Below are 17,677 nucleotides of genomic sequence, written 5' to 3'. Positions count from 1 at the left end.
AATATATTTCTTAGAGCTTGGTTGTCCTATGTTTATTTTGCATACAACTCCACCACAACTTTCTGGGAATAATGCAGGATAGTTGCTTGGCTTGGAACATTCTCAGCACATTTAATGAACTTGACAAAAAAAACATTATTTTCTTGGTATTTCATTACTTTAACAGCACGTTTCCTAAAAGTTCAAAAATGGTAACATTCCATAAAAATGTTGGAAATGTTCTCAAATAATTCAGAGAACATTAAACAACTTTCTTGGTGGCTTCCCGAGTGGTACAGCGGTCTAAGGTGTCACTACAGACCTGGGTTCGATTCCAGGCTGTGTCACAAATGGCCGTGACCGGGAGTCCCATAGGGCGGCGCACAATTGGTCCAGAGTTGTCCAGGTTAGGGGAGGGTTTGGCCCTTTACTTGTTTCTTCACGCTCTAGCGACTCCTTGTGGTGGGCCCGGGCAACAGCAAGCTGACTACAGTTGTCAGTTGAACAATGTTTCCACCGACACATTGGTGCAGCTGGCGGGTGTTAAGGAGCGTGGTTTAAGGGCGGGGTCATGTTTCGGAGGACGCATGACTTGACCTTCGCCTCTACCAAGCCGGTTGAGGAGTTGCAGCGATGAGAAAAGATCGTAATTGAAAAAGTGGGTAAAATAAAACTTTTTAAAACATGTTCTTCTGTGGGAATTTCAGTATTTCAGCGTAACGTTTTCTGCAGGTTGCCTCATGGTTCTATTTTAAAGTCATTTTCTCAGAACATTAAGGAAACTTTCCATAAAAACCACAAGAAAACATTACTAATGTTTCCTTAACATTCTAAGAATGTTATTTAAAAACATCAGGAACATGTCATGTTTTGCTCATTCCATGACATAGACTGACCATGTGAAAGCTATGATCCCTTATTGATAAATCCACTTGAACCAGTGCAGATGCCGTTGAACAGAGAATGGTAGTAGGTGCCAGGCGAACCGGTTTGAGTGTGTCAAGAACTGCAACGCTGCTGGGTTTTTCACACTGAACAGTTTCTCTTGTGTATGAAGAATGGTCCACCACCCAAAGGACATCCAACCAATGGCAGGCCAGTGGTCAAAAATGGGTCATTGATAAAAGAGGACAAAGGAGGCTGACACGAATAGTGCAAAGCAACAGACGGACTACAGTTAGTCAACTGACAGTTCAGTACACAATTAGTTCCCAAAGACCCATAAAATGATGCACAACTCGTTGTACCTTGACACGAATGGTGTATGGCAGCCGACGACCTTACAGAGTTCCACTTCTTCCAGCAATAAACAAGAAACTATGGTTGCAGTGGGCTAAGGAATGAAAACACTGGACACTGGAGAATTGGAAAAACAATGCCTGGTCTGATGAATCCCGGTTCCTGCTGTTTCACGCTGATGGGAGGACTAGGGTATAGAGCAAACCACGAGTACATGCATCCATCATGATGCGTGTCAACATTGCAGGTGTGGGGTGGGGTGTGTTTTGATCGCAAACATGGGGCCATTGATAAACGTTGAGCAACACTTGAATGCCACAGGATATCTGAACATCATTGCCAATTAGGTGCATCCCTTCATGGCAGCAGTATTTCTATCTGTGAATTAATTATTTCAATAGGATAATGCCAAAAGGCCAAAAGGCTAGGACTGTCAAAGAATGGTTCCACGATCATGACAGCGAATTCAGCTTACTGCAGTGGCCTGCCCAGCCACCAGCTCTCAATCCAATTGAGTATCTGTGGGATGAGATGGAATGAACTATTCAGAGTAGAGATCCACTACCAGCCAACTTGACAACTGTGGGACACCTTGTAGAGTCAATTCCCTGACGAATTGAGGCTGTTCGGAGGGCAAAAGTGTGTGCAACTCAATTTTGGGAAGGTGTTCCTAATGTTTTGTTCATTCAGGTGTGTTGGCCGAGCCCAATAATTGAGTGCTTGTTTGCTTTGAAATGGGGTTTGTTTGAATAGACTAAAAGGACGCAGCTTTGTGTTAGCTAAAAAATATGGATGTTCGCTCCACAATGTTGAGAAAAGAGAACAGAAGATCATAAGTTTGAATCTCACTGACGACGTGTGCATGATTAATGCCTAAGCCAACGCATTTCCAAATGTCCTATACAGTTGAAGTGGGAAGTTTACACACACCTTAGCCAAATGCATTTAAACTCAGATTTTCACAATTCCTGACATTTAATCAGAGTAAAAATTCCCTGTCTTAGGTCAGGTAGGATCACCACTGTATTTTAAGAATGTGAAATGTCAGAATAATAGGAGAGAGAAGGATTTATTTCAGCTTTTATTTCTTTCATCACATTCCCAGTGGGTCAGAAGTTTACATACAATCAATTAGTATTTGGTAGCATTGCATGTACATTGGGTCAAATGTTTTGGGTTGCCTTCCACAAGCTTCCCACAATAAGTTGGGTGAATTTTGGCTCATTCCTCATGACAGAGCTGGTGTAACTGAGTCAGGTTTGTAGGCCTGCTTGCACGCACACACCTTTTCAGTTCTGCCCACACATTTTCTATGGGATTGAGGTCAGGGCTTTGTGAGAGCCACTCCAATACTTTGACTTTGTTGTCCTAAAGCCATTTTGCCACAAATTTGGAAGTATGCTTGGGGTCATTGTCCATTTGGAAGACCCATTTGCAACCAAGCTTATATATCCACATAATACATATAACATAATTATCCTACCTCATGATGCCATCTATTTTGTTAAATGCACCAGTCCCTCCTGCAGCAAAGCACCACACAACATGATGCTGCCACCCCCATGCTTCACGGTTGGGATGGCGTTCTTTGGCTTGCAAGCCACCCCCTTTTTCCTCCAAACATAACGATGGTCATTATGGCCAAACAGTTCTATTTTTGTTTCATGAGGACATTTCTCCAAAAAGTATGATCTTTGTCCCCATGTGCAGTTGCAAACCATTGTCTGGCTTTTTTTATGGTGGTTTTGGAGCAGTGGTTTCTTCCTTGCTGAGCGGCCTTTCAGGTTATTTCGATATAGGACTCGTTTTACTGTGAATATAGATACTTTTGCGCCTGTTTCCTACAGTATCTTCACAAGGTCCTTTGCTGTTGTTCTGGGATTGATATGCACTTTTCGCACTAAAGTACGTTCATCTCTAGGAGACAGAACGTGTCTCCTTCCTGAGAGGTATGATGACAGCGTGGTCCCACAATGTTTATACTTACGTAATATTGTTTGTACCTTCAGCCGTTTGGAAATTGCTCCCAAGGATGAACCAGACTTGTGGAGGTCTACAATTTTTTTCTGAGGTCTTGGCTGATATCTTTTGATCTTCCCATGATGTCAACAAAGATACACTTCGTTTGAAGGTAGGCCTAAAATACATCCACAGGAACACCTCCAAATATGTAAATTAGCCTATCAGAAGCTTCTAAAGCCATGACAACATTTTCTGGAATTTTCCAAGCTGTTTAAAGGCACAGTAAACTTCTGACCCGCTGGAATTGTGATAGTGAATTATAAGTGAAATAATCTCTCTGTAAAACAAGTGTTATACTAGCAGTGTTATTAAAAGGTTTATTGAAACATTCAGTGAACGTTTTTAAGGAAGTTATTCAAAAACATCCAAATAATCTTTAGAGTTTGTTCAATATATTCACAACATTTACTGAATGTTCTCAGAATATTATTTAATTACCTTCAAATAACCTATAATTTCCATTCTCAGAATGTCAATAAAACCTCCCAGGATAACTCAGGGAACCATGATAAAAGGATCTCCCAAGCAACCTAAACATTCAATTCCATTCTCAGAATGTTTAAAAACATTCCGTTTTACCGGATAGGAAACGTATGGCTTCGTTCCCACAACTTCCAAGTAACCAAATGTGCTAACTGGGATGTGCCTTCTGACAGGTGTCAAGGTAAAGTGTTACATATCTTACAGGAAACATAAATACTCATGGAACTTCTAGCTGTTTCCTCTGCCATGAGCCACTACACATGGCTGATCATAGTAGCACGGGAGATCCTACTGTCTCCTAGTCAGCAAATTCCTTACATTACAGGAAATTCTGTTTCCTTTTAGTTGTATCTTGTCTGTTAAATTAGGTGATTTAGAGATGTTAATGCAGTATTGATCAACATATATAGTTGAAAACCTACATTTAATGAACCACAGTATGGAGACAAGGGAGGGGGTCAAGAAGATAGTAAATCCATTCTAATGCACTTACTTCTACTGCTTATCCTATGGGCCATTATCTGAGGGCTCTCTCCTCGCTCTCACAGATCAAAGTGACAGGGCTGGTCAGGGCCTGGCTGGAAAATGGAAAAAAACATTAGGCTGTTTAAATCAGTGTAGTAAGAAAACCCACGCAGACTCAGTAAACACACAGTAAAACACTAGTACGTGGTGGTTGTTGTGGATACACTGGCTCCAAACGTGGACACAGAGCTTATGGCCGGAGGGAGAAACACTAACTATCAATCCCTTGCCTTTAGTTTGTTTGTAATTTTGGGGGCTCAAAGCTGGTCGCCATGACAGATCTCTCTGTACACTATGACAGATAGCTCTCTCTGTGCTTTAGCTCAGTGAGAAACTTAACCGCTGATTATTATACCATACAGTAATAACAGTAATAACACAGGCAGAAAGAGTCAGGCTTCAGTGAGGGAAAAAAGTTTGCCCACTGACAAAGAAATGATCAGTCTATAATTTTAATGGTAGGTTTATTTGAACAGTGAGAGACAGAATAACAACAACAAAAAATACAGAAAAACGCATGTCAAAAATGTTTGGTTCCAGGTAGAACCCTTTCCACAGAGGGATCTGTCTGTTACCAAAAATGGTTCTACCTGGAAACAAGAACGGGTTCTCCTTTTGGACCCTGGAATGTATAATAGAGTTGAATATTTCCCGGTATTTTACAAATGTTCCACCCCGAGAATAAATCCCCTTTCTCCCGGGTAACCTGGTATTTCCTGTCAAAACCGGAAGTGTCATTTAAAAGCAATATAAAGCATATACAGTTGAAGTCAGAAGTTTACATACACTTAGTTTGGAGTCATTAAAACTAGTTTCGCAACCACTCCACAAATGTATTGTTAACAAACTATAGTTTTGGTAAGTCGATTAGGACATCTACTTTGAGCATGACACAAGTCATTTTTCCAACAATAGTTTACAGACAGATTAAATCACTGTATCACAATTCCAGTGGGTCAGACTTTTACATACCCTAAGATGACTGTGCCTTTAAATTCCAGATAATGATGTCATGGCTTTAGAAGCTTCTGATAGGCTAATTGACATTATTTGAGTCAATTGGAGGTGTACATATGGATGTATTTCAAGGCCTACCTTCAAACTAAGTGCCTCTTTGCTTGACATCATGGGAAAATCAAAAGAAATCAGCCAAGACCTCAAAAAGAAATTGTAGACCTCTACAAGTCTGGTTCAACTTTGAGAGCAATTTCCAAACGCCCGAAGGTACCACGTTCATCTGTACAAACAATAGTACACAAGAATAAACACCATGGGAAGACGCAGCCATCTCCTAGAGATAAGCATACTTTGGTGCGAAAAGTGCAAATCAATCCCAGAACAACAGCAAAGGACCTTGTGAAGATGCTGGAGGAAACAGGTACAAAAATATCTATGTCCACAGTAAAATTAGTCCTATATCGAAATAACCTGAATGGCCGCTCAGCAAGGAAGAAGCCACTGCTCCAAAACCACCATTAAAATTAGCCAGACTACGGTTTGCAACTGCACATGGGGACAAAGATCCAACTTTTTGGAGAAATGTCCTCTGGTCTGATGAAACAAAACTAGAACAGTTTGGCAATAATGACCATCGTTATGTTTGGAGGAAAAAGGGGGATGCTTGCAAGACGAAGAACACCATCCCAATTGTGAAGCACTGGGGTGGCAGCATCATGTTGTGAGGGTGCTTTTCTGCAGTAGGGACTGGTGCACTTCACAAAATAGATGGCATCAAGAGGTAGGAGAAGTATGTGGATATATTGAAGCAACATCTCAAGACATCAGTCAGGAAGTTGAAGCTTGGTTGCAAAATGGGTCTTCCAAACGGACAATGACCCCAAGCATACTTCCAAAGTTGTGGAAAAATGGCTTAAGGACAACAAAATCAAGGTATTGGAGTGGCCATCACAAAGCCCTGACCTCAATCCCATAGAAAATTTGTGGGCAGAACTGAAAAAGCGTGTGCGAGCAAGGAGGCCTACAAATCTGACTCAGTTACACCAGCTCTGTCAGGAGGAATGGGCCAAAATTCACCCAACTTATTGGGTGAAAGCTTGTGGAAGGCTACCCGAAACGTTTGACCCAAGTTAAACAATTTAAAGGCAATGCTAGCAAATACTAATTGAGTGTATGTAAACTTCTGACCCACTGGAAATGTGATGAAAGAAATAAAAGCTGAAATAAATCATTCTCTCTCCTACTATTCTGACATTTCACATTCTTAAAATAAAGTGGTGATCCTAACTGACCTAAGACAGGGAAATTTTACTAGGATTAAATGTCAGGAATTGTGAAACAGAGTTTAATTGTATTTTGCTAAGGTTTTTATAAACTTCCGACTTCAACTGTATTTACCCCAAAAATATATGGGGGATTGGAAATGATGCAGACAATTTCATTGATGGAAGCAACAATCGTTCCACAATATTAAGGATGATCAACCCCTTAAAAAATATATATAATAAAATTAAATGTTTTGTTGTCCTTATCTTCCTCATTCTAATGACATCCTTGAATAATATAGGACTAGAATTAGATGCAGAAGGCTTTCACTTCTCTTCATGAAGATTGAATGGTTATGGGTTTGAATAAATAACTGCCATCACATGTTGAATATTCTTTCAAACTACCTGTGAGTTATATTGGCTGCTGTATTTAACATTCACCAAAGAAAGAGCTTTTGGCATAAGAATTGCAACAACAAAAAATAATGTCCAGCAAGCTATTCTATGCTAGCTTTTCCTGCATGGAACTCCAAGAGCAAAGGAGTGTTTTATAAGGAGAGGCCAGCAGAGCACAGCATAAGTATTGCGCAATTTACAGAGGCTATGAATTAGAAGATTTTTAGCAAAATATAAGGCTAATACTGCATTGAACATATTACCTGAAAGAGGTAGGCTAGGACATACAGTGCATTTGGAATGTATTCAGACCCCTTCCCTTTTTCCACATCTTGTTACGTTACAGCTTTACTGTAAAATCGAATAGATTGGTTTTGTTTCCCTCATCAATCTACACACAATACCCCATAATCACAAAACATGTATTTACATAAGAATTCAGACCCTTTGCTATGAGACTCGAAATTGAGCTCAGGTGCATCCTGTTTCCATTGATCATCCTTGAGAAGTTTCTACAACTTGATTGGAGTCCACCTGCGGTAAATTCAATTGATTGTACATGATTTGGAAAGGTAGACACCTGTCTATATAAGGTCCCATAGTTGACAGTGTATGTCAAAGCAAAAACCAAGCCATGAGGTCGAAGGAATTGTCCGTAGAGCCCCGAGACTGGAATGTGTCGATGCACAGATCTGGAGAAGGACACCAAAAATGTTCTTAAATGGAATAAGTTTGGAACCACCAAGACTCTTCCTAGAGCTGGCCGCCCGGCCAAACCGTGGAGAAAGAACCCGATGTTCACTCTGACAGAGCTAGGAGAACCTCCCAGAAGGACAACAATATCTGCAGCAGTGGCCATATGGAAGCCACTCTTCAGTGAAAGGCACTTGACAGCCTGCTTGGAGTTTGCAAAAAAGGCACCTCAGGATCTCAGATGGGGTGAAGATTCACCTTCCAACAGGACAACGACCCTCAGCACAGAACCAAGACTACCCAGGAGTGGCTTTGGGACAAGTCTCTTAATGTCCTTGGGTGACTTAGCCAGAACCCGGACTTGAACCCGATCAAACATCTCTTGAGACCTGAAAATAGCTGTAGCGTAATACCCAAGAAGACTTGAGGCTGTAATCACAGTCAAAAGTGCTTCTACAAAGTACTGAGTGAAGGGTCTGAATACTTATGTACACCTTTTTTTTACATTAGCAACTAATAAAACATTTAAAAACATTTGTTTTTGCTTTTTCATTATGGGGTATTGTGTGTAGATTGATGGGGGAAAAAAACTATTTGAATCAATTTCAGAATAAGGCTGTAACGTAACAAAATGTGGGAAAAGTCAAGGGGTCTGAATACTTTTCAAATGCACTGTATAGTGTTATACACTACCTTTCAAAAGTTTGGAGTAACTTAGACATTTTTGTCCATTAAAATGACATCAAATTGATCATAAACACAGTGTAGACGTTATAACAATCTATTGTAGCTGGAAACGGCAGATGTTTTATGGGTTATCTACATAGGCGTACAGAGGCCCATTATCAGCAACCATCACTTCTGTGTGCCAATGGCATGTTGTGTTAGCGAATCCAAGTTTATCATTTTAAAAGGCTAATTGATCATTAGAAAACCCTTTTGCAGTTATGTTAGCACACCTGAAAACTGTTGTTCTGATTAAAGAAGAAATAAAACTTCAGACTAGTTGAGTATCTGGAATATCAGCATTTGTTGGTTCGATTACAGACTCTAAATGGCTAGAAACAAAGGACTTTCTTCTGTAACTCGTCAGTCTATTCTTGTTCTGAGGAATGAAGGCTATTCCATGCGAGAAATTGCCAAGAAACTGAAGATCTCGTACAACGCTATGTACTACTCCCTTCACAGAACAATGCAAACTGGCTCTAACCAGAATAGAAAGAGGAGTGGGAGGCCCCGGTGCACAACTGAGCAAGAGGACAAGTACATTAGAGTGTCTAGTTTGGGAAACACATGTCTCACAAGTCCTCAACTGGCAGCTTCATTAAATAGTACCCGCAAAACACCAGTCTCAACGTCAACAGTGAAGAGGCGAGTCTAGGATGCTGCCCTTCTAGGCAGAGTTCCTCTGTCCAGTGTCTGTGTTCTTTCGCCCATCTTAATCTTTTCTTTTTATTGGCCAGTCTGAGATATGGCTTTTTCTTTGCAACTCTGCCTAGAAGCCCAGCATCCCGGAGTCGCCTCTTCACTGTTGACATTGAGACTGGTGTCAACGTCAACAGGATTATCTATTTTGGATGCAATTTGAATGGAGTTGATGGAGAGAGAGAGTTCAAGCAACGAGATTTGAGTGACAGGCTGTGGAAAAACTCTGCAGCTGCAATTAAAAATATTATCATCTTTACAATTAAAAAACAAGGTGACCCCCACGAAAGCCAGATGGAGATGGGTAAATTAGATGCACATTCTGTTTTTATATTACTCTAGCATAGGCCATACTGCAGCAAATGTAGGCCTACCTGTCACAAAAACAAAAGTTACCATGATGAGATGATAGGTCTACATACATTGTCAACTGCGCTCCATACTAAGATGGGCTGTCTGTCTCCACCCTGAGCATTGATTAAACATGCAGAGGCCGTAGATCAGCCAGACATCGCATATAATTTAACAGTTACATTTCACGCCATGCTGAACATATAAATAATGTATTATAATTTACTGGTTTATCGCAGTTATTTATCCTGGGAAAAGGGAGTGGTTTCGAGGAGGTAAACTCCAGTAACAAAGCCATTCCTTGTTTAACACAGCAGCCACATATCATCAGGTAGGCTTATATGCACGTGTAAAAAATAAAAAATTAATTGGGTAACTATCATTCCATGATATTGTTGTTACGAAATACACTGAACAAAAATACAAACACAACATGCAAAGTGTTGGTCCTGAGCTAAAATATAAGATCCCCAAAAATGTCCATACGCACAAAAAGCTTATTTCGTTCAGATTTTGCGCCCAAATTTCATTACATTCTTCTTTGTGAGCATTTATTCTTTGCCACTATAATCTATCTACCTAACAGGTGTGGCATATCAAGGAGCTGATTAAACGGGATTATCATTACACAGGTGCAACTTGTGTTTTGGACAATAAAAGACCACTCAAATGTGCAGTTTTGTTACACAATGCAATGCCCCATATGTCTCAAGTTTTGTGTGCAATTGGCATGCTGACTGCATGAATGTCAACCAGAGCAGTTGCCAGAGAATGCAATGTTAATTTCTCTACCATAATCCGCCTCAGACGTTGTTTTAGAGAATTTGGCAGTACGTCCATTCGGCCTCACAACTGCAGACCACATGTAGCAATGCCAGACCAGGACCTCTATATCCGGCTTCTTCACCTGCGGGATCATCTGAAATGGACAGCTGATGAAACTGTGGGTTTGCACAACCCAAGAATAACTGTACAAACTGTCAGAAACCATCTCAAGGAAACACATCTGCGTTCACATTATCCTCAACAGGGTCTTGACCTGACTGCAATTCGGCGTCATAAATGGCTTCATTGGGCAAATGCTCAACCTTCGATGGTCATTGGCACGCTGGAGATGTGTGCTCTTCCCGGATGAATCCCAGTTTCAACTGTACCGGGCAGATGACAGACTGGCGTCGAGTGGGCGATGTCAACTTGGTGAACAGAGTGCCCAATGGTGCTTGTGGGGTTATGGTATGGTCAGGCATGCACTACAGACAATGAACACAACTGCATTTCATTGGTGGCAATGCACAGAGATACCGTCATGAACACCTGAGGTCCATTGTCGTACCATTCATCCCCCGCCATCATCTCATGTTTCAGCTTGATAATGCATGGCCCCATGTTGCAAGGATCTGTACACAATTCCTGGAAGCTGAAAATGGCCCAGTTCTTCAATACTCACCAGACATTGAGCAAGTTTTGGATGCTCTGGATCGACGTGTACGACAGCATGTTACAGTTCCTGCCAATATACAGCAACTTTGCACATCCATTGAAGAGTGGTACAACATTCCACAGGCCACAATCACACCAGATACTGACTGGTTATCTGATCCATACCCCAACTTTTTTAAAGATATCTGTGACCAACAGATGCATTTCAGTATTCCCAGTCATGTGAAATCCATAGATTAGGGCCTAATTAATTAATTTAAATTGACTGATTTTCTTGTATGAACTGTCCCTCAGTAGTCTTTGAAATTGTTACATGTTTCTTTATATATTTGTTCAGTGTAGATGTGTGTTGACTTTGATTAGGGCATGGGAATATAAGAGCATCTGCTAGCTAAATTAACAAACTAGGCATGCATAGCTCTCACCACATGATCATCAAACCAAAGACTGGCCAAAGTCGTGTTTCTAAAAGGAAAGTCAAAGGCACTGTAGAATGACTGTATAGCCTAATAAAGGCATTTTTAGTTTTTCATGACTATTTAAGTCGAAGCAATTTTTAAAAAAAATTACATTTCATACAGCCAAATTGCAAAATGTATAGGCATGTTGTTGAAGTGCTGTTGTTCATGTGTTATTGAAATGTTTCTGCTATCCTGTAGCCTGTCACAAATGCTTCACAATTAATTTCTTAAATGACAAGCGACAGCCTTGAAATAATAATAATGCAGCCTAAATCATTCATTTTTGTCTCTTCTTAGGCTACTTGGCTTGCTCCTGACTGATGTAGAGTTAGTATGTTGTTTAAAAGTCTGTTGCGGCACTCCCTCACTTTTTTGAATTACACAGGACTGTATGGTAAAATGGATCATGTATTCTCATCAATTCCAAATAAACACAAACATTCCATGAAAGCAATAGAATGGCAAGCTAAATAAATGCGTAGGCTATGGCAGCCTATAGGTAGATAGCCTAAATGATGGTTTCTTCCCTTTATTCTTTCTCTATGGCGTTGGCACAAATTATGAACTGTAGGCATGTGTGCAGAAGCCCGTCGGTCGGAGGAGTGACCACTTTGAGCAGGCCAAATCCAACATAGGAAGAACAGCCACAGACAGAAAACTCTACCAGGGGGTTGCTAAAACGGCGGTCCTCAAAACAGTCTCGTTTGACGCAATTGAACTCACCCTTTGATTGAAACAAAATAGGCCTACAAGAAATGCAGATAGTTTGTTAAACACCATCTGCTTTGATTTGCTCACAAAACAGGCATTTAAGAAGATCTAAATGCAAATTCCTATGAAACCGATTGAGATCAAATCATTGGCATTGAGTTTGGACATTTCACTGGTAAAACGTGAAGAATTATCATTCACGATTGATAATGGCCTACTGAAGCCATGAAATTAGAAATGCTTAAAAGTTGCATCTCTAGGGGCGCTATTTCATTTTTGGATAAAAAACGTTCCCGTTTTAAGCGCGATATTTTGTCACGAAAAGATGCTCGACTATGCATATTCTTGACAGTTTTGGAAAGAAAACACTCAGATTTTGTCTGTAAGTGCCCCAGAACTCATTCTACAGGCGAAACCAAGATGATACGTCAAACAGGAAATGAGCAGAATTTCTGAAGCTCTGTTTTCTAATGTCTCCTTATATGGCTGTGAATGCGACAGGAATAAGCTTAGACCTTCTGCCGTTTCCCCAAGATGTCGGCAGCATTGTGACGTATTTGTAGGCATATCATTGGAAGATTGACCATAAGAGACCACATTTTCCAAGTGTCCGCCTGGTGTCCTGCGTCGAAACTGGTGCGCAAAGCCATGTGCAAGTATTTTTCCATTTGATTGAGAGGAGAAACCATGCTTCCACGAACGATATATCATCGAAGAGATATGTGAAAAACACCTTGAGGATTGATTCTAAACAACGTTTGCCATGTTTTCAGTCGATATTATGGAGTTAATTTGGAAAAAAGTTCGCGTTTTGAGGACTGACTTTTCAGGTTTTTTTGGTAGCCAAATGTGATGTACAAAACGGAGCTATTTCTAATACACAAAGAATCTTTTTGGAAAAACTGAGCATCTGCTATCTAACTGAGAGTCTCCTCATTGAAAACATCAGAAGTTCTTCAAAGGTAAATGATTTTATTTGAAGGCTTTTATGTTTTTGTTGAAATGTTGTGTGCTGGATGCTAACGCTAATGCTAACGCTAAATGCTACGCTAGCTAGCTACTTTTACACAAATGATTGTTTTCCTATGGTTGAGAAGCATATTTTGAAAATCTGAGATGACAGTGTTGTTTACAAAAGGCTAAGCTTGAGAGATGGCATATTTATTTAATTTCATTTGCGATTTTCATGAATAGTTAACGTTGCGTTATGGTAATGAGCTTGAGTCTGTATTCACGATCCCGGATCCGGGATGGGGAGATCAGAAAGGTTAACTTGATGTTTGAGGGTATTAAAAATATATCATTTTCTTGAGTGGGCATATGGGCAGACGCTACAATTGGAGGATGCATTTATGCACCTATTCTATAATGATATTCAATCTGTCAGTACAAACTTTGATTGAGAAATGATGATATAATTTATGACTGACCAGTCTTTAGCTAGCAAGCCAGCCAGCTAACGTTACCTAGCCAGCTAACAGTACGCTTTAACCTGCAATGAAAATGACTTTCTGACAAAATTAGAAACGTGAAATATCTGAAAATGTAGCTAGCTAGACTCTCTTACCAGTATACATGGATGAACGCTTCTCCCTCTCTGTCATGGATGCCATGGTTGCCCTTAGTTTGAAGATATAATCTGGAGACAGGTGTTTTATACAACAGTCTTCTATGTGTCCTCTTTCCGACTCCCTCTACATATTTGCAATCAAACGCCAGAATATTCTCCACCTCCTTAGCTATCATACTCCGTTTCCACCGGACATTCCACTGATTTCAAAACACATTCCTCCAGAAGGAGGAGAGCATTAACTTTTGCAGTTTTTCGTAATATCGTTCAAATATCCTGCATTAGAAACGATTACCTACACATACTGAGCAGCTCATATTATAAAGAGTACTACAGAAGAGTACTTACTACATGGCATACCAATCCCAAACTCATCTTTCGGCATGTCCAGCCCAGCCAATCAAAGCTAGCGGGAAGGTTCTTGGCTTTTTCCGTGGCTAAACCAACTAGGCTCGTAATTGAACATTTCTATTCGTATTTACAGATGTCATACACATTATTTGTATTATTTTTTTTCTACTGTTACCCCTTTTCCTCGTAATATCCAATTGGTAGTTAGTCTTGTCCCATCGCTGCAACTCCCCTACGGACTCGGGAGAGGCGAAGGTTCAGAGCCATGAGTCCTCTTGAACATGACCCTGCCAAGCTGCACTGCTTATTGACACACTGCACTGCTTCTTGACACACTGCTCACTTGACACGGAAGCAGTCAACTTGCAGGTGCCCGGCCCGCCACAAGGAAATCCCGGCCAGCCAAACCCATCCCCAACCCGGACGACGCTGGGCCAATTGTGCACCGCCTCATGGGTCTCCCAGTCACGGCCAGCTGTGACACAGACTGGGATCAAATAAAAAATAATAAATGTTGAATAAATGTTGTGGATCTTAATGTTTTTCCTCATAATCCTGGACTATCGGACCACCATTTTTTTACGTTTGCAAACACAACTGCTCAGACCCCAACCAAGGAGCATCAAAAGTCATGCTATAAATTATAAATAAAAATTATATATATAAATTAGATTAGCATTGTTAAAATCCCCAGCTACAATGAATGCAGCCTCCGGATAAATGGATTCCAGTTTGCAAAGAGTCAAATAAAGTTCGTTCAGAGCCATCGATGTGTCTGCTTGGGGGGCTAACAATTCCAAAACTACTACCTTATAGAATATATACGGCTGTGATTATAATCGAAGAGAATTCCCTTGGTAGATAATGCGGTCGACATTTGTGGCTGGAGTTGAGTCAGTGTGTTGGCAGCAGCCACTCAATGTTAGTGGTGGCTGTTTAACAGTCTGATGGCCTTGAGATAGAAGCTGTTTTTCAGTCTCTCGGTCCCAGCTTTGATGCACCTGTACTGACCTCGCCTTCTGGATGATAGCGGGGTGAACAGGCAGTGGCTCGGGTGGTTGTTGTCCTTGATGATCTTTATGGCCTTCCTGTGACATCGGGTGGTGTAGGTGTCCTGGAGGGCAGGTAGTTTGCCCCCGGTGATGCGTTGTGCAGACCTCACTACCCTCTGGAGAGCCGTACGGTTGTGGGCGGATTGCTGCGCCTTCTTCACGATGCTGTCTTTGTGGGTGGACCAATTCAGTTTGTCTGTGATGTGTACGCCGAGGAACTTAAAACTTACTACCCTCTCCACTACTGTTCCATCGATGTGGATAGGGGGGTGTTCCCTCTGCTGTTTCCAGAAGTCCACAATCATCTCCTTAGTTTTGTTGACGTTGAGTGTGAGGTTATTTTCCTGACACCACACTCCGAGGGCCCTCACCTCCTCCCTGTAGGCCGTCTCGACGTTGTTGGTAATCAAGCCTACCACTGTTGTGTCGTCCGCAAACTTGATGATTGAGTTGGAGGCGTGCGTGGCCACGCAGTCGTGGGTGAACAGGGAGTACAGGAGAGGGCTCAGAACGCACCCTTGTGGGGCCCCAGTGTTGAGGATCAGCGGGGTGGAAATGTTGTTGCCTACCCTCACCACCTGGGGGCGGCCCGTCAGGAAGTCCAGGACCCAGTTGCACAGGGCGGGGTGACAAGCTTGGAGGGCACTATGGTGTTAAATGCCGAGCTGTAGTCGATGAACAGCATTCTCACATAGGTATTCCTCTTGTCCAGATGGGTTAGGGCAGTGTGCAGTGTGGTTGAGATTGAATTGGGAACGACAGACTGGGATAGGGATTGATTGAATATGTCCGTAAACACACCAGCCAGCTGGTCTGCGCATGCTCTGAGGGCGCGGCTGGGGATGCCGTCTGGGCCTGCAGCCTTGCGAGGGTTGACACGTTTAAATGTTTTCCTCACGTCGGCTGCAGTGAAGGAGAGTCCGCATGTTTTAGTTGCGGGCCGTGTCAGTGGCACTGTATTGTCCTCAAAGCGGGCAAAAAAGGGATTTAGTCTGCCTGGGAGCAAGACTTCCTGGTCCGTGACGGGGCTGGTTTTCTTTTTGTAATCCGTGATTGACTGTAGACCCTGCCACATACCTCTTGTGTCTGAGCCGTTGAATTGAGATTCTACTTTGTCTCTATACTGACGCTTAGCTTGTTTGATTGCCTTGCGGAGGGAATAGTTACACTGTTTGTATTCGGTCATGTTTCCGGTCACCTTGCCCTGATTAAAAGCAGTGGTTTGGGCTTTCAGTTTCACGCGAATGCTGCCATCAATCCACGGTTTCTAGTTTGGGAATGTTTTAATCGTTGCTATGGGAACGACATCTTCAACGTGAACTCGCTCACCGAATCAGCGTATTCGTCAATGTTGTTGTCTGACGCAATACGAAACATATCCCAGTCCACGTGATGGAAGCAGTCTTGGAAGCTTCTTGTTTTAGTTTCTGTCTGTAGGCAGGGATCAACAAAATGGAGTCGGATATGCTGATAAAATTTAGGGAGTCTTGTTTTCAGATTAGCATTGTTAAAATCCCCAGCTTGAGTACCTGTATGTTGTTATGATCACACCACGTCACGTTAACCATGAAGCATACGCCCCCGCCCCTCTTCTTACCAGAAAGATGTTTGTTTCTGTCTGCGCGATGCGTGGAGAAACCAGCTGGCTGCACCGACTCCGATAGCGTCTCTCCAGTGAGCCATGTTTCCGTGAAGCAAAGAACGTTACAGTCTCTGATGTCCCTCTGGAATGCTACCCTTGCTCGGATTTCATCAACCTTGTTGTCAAGAGACTGGACATTGGCCAGAAGAATGCTAGGGAGTGGTGCACGATGTGCCCGTCTCCGAAGTCTGACCAGAAGACCGCTCCGTTTCCCCCTTTTTACGAAGTCGTTTTTTTGGGTCGCCGGCTGGGATCCATTCCGTTGTCCTGGGTGAAAGGCAGAACACAGGATCCGCTTCGCGGAAGTCATATTCTTGGTCGTACTGATGGTGAGTTGACGCTGCTCTTATGTTCAGTAGTTCTTCTCGACTGTATGTAATGAAACCTAAGATGACCACGTAAAAAAACTGCATAGTTTCCTAGGAACGCGAAGCGAGGCGGCCATCTCTTTCGGCGCCGGAAGTACAATTCATGAACTTATTTGAGGAAAAGATCATTATCATTACTTTGGCAAATTACGGACTCCTCTTTATTCCTCCAAAGCTCAGTTGTCCTGAGTCTGCACAACTCTGCCAGGACCTAGGATCAAGAGAGACACTTAAGTGTTTTAGTACTATATCACTTGACACAATGATGAAAATAATCATGGCCTCTAAACCTAAAAGCTGCATACTGGACCCTATTCCAACTAAACTACTGAAATAGCTGCTTCCTGTGCTTGGCCCTTCTATGTTGAACATAATAAACGGCTCTCTATCCACCGGATGTGTACGAAACTCACTAAAAGTGGCAGTAATAAAGCCTCTCTTGAAAAAGCCAAATCTTGACCCAGAAAATATAAAAAACTATCGGCCTATATCGAATCCTCTTATTTTTTTTTGAAAAAGCTGTTGCGCAACTCACTGCCTTCCTGAAGACAAACAATTTATATGAAATGCTTCAGTTTTTCAGGTTTTAGACCCAATCATAGCACTGAGACTGCACTTGTGAAGGTGGAAAATTACAATGCTGTCAGACCGAGGCTCTGCATCTGTCATCGTGCTCCTAGACCTTAGTGCTGCTTTTGATACAATCGATCACCACATTCTTTGAGAGATTGGAAACCCAAATTG

General features: G+C 41.9%; 1 protein-coding gene across 1 annotated transcript in view; it reads right to left on the bottom strand.

The window, feature by feature from the left end:
• Positions 1 to 17,677, bottom strand: part of LOC139416468 (alpha-1,3-mannosyl-glycoprotein 4-beta-N-acetylglucosaminyltransferase C-like) — a 189,788-nt gene that overhangs the window by 98,759 nt on the left and 73,352 nt on the right. The window contains exon 2 of the mRNA XM_071165097.1: positions 4,217 to 4,301. The gene's annotated coding sequence lies outside the window, so the exon portion shown is untranslated. The remainder of the gene's footprint in view (positions 1 to 4,216; positions 4,302 to 17,677) is intronic.

The sequence above is a fragment of the Oncorhynchus clarkii genome, chromosome 1, assembly GCF_045791955.1.
Source record: "Oncorhynchus clarkii lewisi isolate Uvic-CL-2024 chromosome 1, UVic_Ocla_1.0, whole genome shotgun sequence".
NCBI lineage: Eukaryota > Metazoa > Chordata > Actinopteri > Salmoniformes > Salmonidae > Oncorhynchus > Oncorhynchus clarkii.
This window is presented reverse-complemented; position numbering and strand designations above follow the sequence as displayed.